At 33.7% G+C, this 3,732-nt stretch overlaps 1 long non-coding RNA gene across 1 annotated transcript; it reads left to right on the top strand.

Moving 5' to 3' along the window:
- The first annotated feature begins 1,551 nt into the window (after positions 1-1,551).
- LOC150035223 (uncharacterized) lies at positions 1,552-3,272 on the top strand. Its single transcript, XR_016530575.1, has 3 exons — positions 1,552-1,905; positions 2,003-2,067; positions 2,860-3,272. It is a non-coding gene; the product is annotated as an uncharacterized LOC150035223 (long non-coding RNA).
- Positions 3,273-3,732: the final 460 nt, after the last annotated feature.

Genomic DNA, 3,732 nt, shown 5'->3' with positions numbered 1-3,732 from the left:
TGACCCTTCACAAATTGTTCGTAACTACAGCTGGGTCAAGTTACTGTTTTACCCATGTAGGTACATTTAACTTCTTAAGTACTACTAATCCCTCTAGTGAACAATTAGTTATAGTACAACTATAAACTAGAACCCTCTCTGGAGGCGTCATATTGTTTAAGACTCATAATTAACCCTTAAAGGAGCAATTCATCTACTTTCCCTATGACTGGGAAGAAGTGAATTTCATCTTGTGTAGATGTGTTCCATGCTTCCCACTCGGACAAATCTCCAAAATGGTAGGCATATTAAGTCAGCGGATCTAGCCACTCTCACCCATATAGATCAAAGGATCGCCCTTATAAGCAAGAGTTCACAACTCACTTAGGATTAAGGTCAAGTTACTTATGGTCATCCTAGTGAAAAGTAAGTCTCTTCAAGTAACAATGTTATCAGGAGAGTCTAATCATTTTGTAGTCCTATACAAACTCTTTGTATAAGATACCCCATTCACATGTCTCCACATGAATGATCAGGATCAGATCATTTATAACACTTTGGAACAAATGTAACTATTACAAAGTGGGTTGTATCCATAGTGTCACTAGGATAAAGTATCTAACCTTATCCATATACTATAGGCCATTCAAGTTATTACTTAAACATGATTCACTTGTATGTCACCACATACATGTTTAAGTTACATTAAATAACTTAGAATCTTAGTTTATTGGATTTGGGTTAATGTAAACTAAATGTCAAATAAAATAACACTTTGTCTTATTAAATAAATAATTTGTGTATAAATAATTTACAAACTACGAAACCCACGAGATTTAGGGCATCAATCCCAACACAATACATATTATGAATAGGAAAGAATAGCTATTAGGGAACAAAATGATTCTGTTGGTTAATTTTTGTGAAGGAATCATGTAGTTAAAAAGGCAATCTAGGAAAGTGAACATTTGATGAAAGCTCAATAGCCACAGCTGTTCACATGACGACCTTAGCAAAATTTCAAGGATAAATTCTCAAAAGAGGGTACTAATTTGTAAACCCTATTCCTTTTTCTCTTGCTTAGGTATAGAATTAACCTAATAAGTAAATTGGATTAAATGACTTAAGTATGCCCAGTAGAGTAATGTTGGTGATTAGAAGATGGAGCTTAGTATTTAAGAGTAAATTCTCTCTTGTTTACTTAATAACTTAATCTTTTGAAGTGTGTTGAGAATAATAACTTGATGTGCACTAAATATGAGAATTGTGAATAAGGTAGACATGCTCAAGACAAGTCAAGGTCAAGGTCAAAGTCAAAGTCAACAATCAAAGTTAAAGGTCAAAGTTAAACCAAAAGGTCAACTTTTTGCTAAATGGTAAATTTTGGAGATTTTTAAGGTTTCAAGGGTAAATTTTGGATAATTAAGGCTTGTTAAACTAAAGTTGAGCTGGAGTTGAAAGAGAAATTGAAGGAGAAAATGGGTAGACCCGAGAGAAAGAAGGGAAAAGAGAAATTGAAGATTTTTGGATAAATTTGTGTTATTTTTTCCAAATTTTCTCATTGGAGCTCTTGAAGGTGAAGGGTTAGTCAAGTAGGTACATGGGCAACCTCAAATTGATGCTGGAAACCGAAGGGGAGACCGGGGTTTTGGTGTTCGGCAGACCGAAGAAGAGGAAGAAGAAAGTTTTCGAATTAGGGCCTTTCTTGTGAGGGAAAATTGGCAAAATGGTAGAAACTAAAAAAGAAGTAAAGGATAAGCTCGTGGGAGGTTTAATTTGAAGAAATTTGCCGGAAAAGCAAGGAAAAAGAAGAAAAATCGCAGCGGTCGGGGTTGGACGAAAAATATGGGTAGTTGGATTTTTCACTAATTCATGGAGTTAGGGATTGATTCGAAGTTCCAAATTTGAAGATAAGTAAATTCTAAGGTCTCTCTAAAGCTTTATAAAAATCATTTGAAGTTTTATTGGCCATAAATGTCGTATTTAAACTTTGAAAATTCTACAACTTTTCCTCGGAAAACAGGGACACCGTGGAGAGATTGACCGATTTCGGGAGTTCTAGGACAAATCGGACGTCCAAACTTTGAGGTTAGTTAATTCTAATGATGGATAAAAGGTTCATATAGGTTAATCGAAGTGTTATTGGCCGAAATCGAAGAATTTCGTCACTGAAAGTCCACCAGAGAAAACGGTACGAATTTGGAAATTTTTATGGCTGGAGGTTGAAGATGACCCCTGTTTGTCATCTTATGTCTGCCATAAAAGGGGTTAAAACGTTGACTTTTATGGTTTGAGTGATTCTTAAAGCTGACTTTGCAATTTTATGGTTAATTAAGATCCTTAAGCTTGATTATCAATCCAATTGGCAACATTAAGACATTTCAACCCAAAAATTGGAGTAATTTGGGATCTTAAGCTAGATGGTAATTTTAAGGATTAATTTTGAAAGACAAACCGTAAAATTTGTTAAGATTAGAGTTATTAGGAAGAAATTTGAGGAAATTGGTTATTCTTGCAATAAATTGGGATACTAAGTTGAGCTTAAAATTAATTAAGGGATTTAATTTTGAGAGATAAACCCTAATTTTGGGTAAAATTAGGGTTAATGAAAAATTAGGATTAATTTAAGTACTCTTAAGCTTGATTTAAGTCCTAATTGGTATTATTAAGGTACTTTGAGCTTGAATTTGGATTAATTTGGGGAATTAAGGTAAATTTAAAGTAATTAAAGGATTTAATTACAACGTAAACCATAAATTGGACCAAATTAGGATTTTAGGGAAAGTTTATGTAAAATTGGTTAATCTTGAAGGATAATTTTGGAATAATTTTATTAAATCCAATTGGGGATTAATTAAAGGATTATTAACTTAATTCTAGGTTAACCGGAAGTTGAAGGAACTAAGAATCTGAGAAACGAGAAATTCGGAGGAAAAACTAGTTGACTGTGAGTGATGTACTATGTATACACAATGTATGTTTGTGCGTGCGCGTGTGTATGTATGTGTATGTTTCTGTACATGTGTGCGTAAATGCGTGTCTGCGCGTGCATGTGTAGATATATCTATGTGTGTGTACACGCATGTACACGTACATGTGTGAATGTGTGTGCGTGTGTGTATGTGTGCGCACGTTTGTGTACGTGTGCACATGCATGTGTGTGTGTGCGGGCGCGTGCGTGTGTGTAGATATACATGTTTGTGTATATATATATGTATATGTATACATGTGTCTGTGTATATATGATATCATAGTATATATAATTTATGATAAAATATATCATTTTTTATAAAGTTTCTAGCATGATCAATTTTGACATACTTGTGCTTTCAATAATGATGTGAACGATAATTTCTGATTTTTCATGGTTTCTTTATGATGTGATTTTATGAAAAGTTTCTATGTGATTTATGATCCAAATGAGATTGAATAATGGAGTTAATGATATATTTAAAAACTGAGATGAGTTGTTTCATATAAATAATATTTATGATAGTTGTGAAAGGTGGTATTCAAACCATTAGATTCTAATACCCGAGATGTGATTTACTCGTGGGATAAATAAATGTGTTTTCTTAGCGTCACCATAGTTGTGATGAGATATGTTGATGGCTTGGAGCCATGAGTTGCCTTCGGAGCTATTCTGTGTGCACATATGATCTTACTATTATTACTATAATTGACCACTACTTGATGTATTGGATGTGTGTAAGTTCATCACAGCCGCATGTTCTATTGTAGCTATGGAACGTA

Source organism: Benincasa hispida, chromosome 7 (assembly GCF_027475165.1).
Source record: "Benincasa hispida cultivar pf3 chromosome 7, pf3_genome.v1.1, whole genome shotgun sequence".
Lineage (NCBI taxonomy): Eukaryota > Viridiplantae > Streptophyta > Magnoliopsida > Cucurbitales > Cucurbitaceae > Benincasa > Benincasa hispida.
The sequence above is the reverse complement of the archived record's forward strand: the minus strand, read 5'-3'. Positions and strand labels throughout refer to the sequence as shown.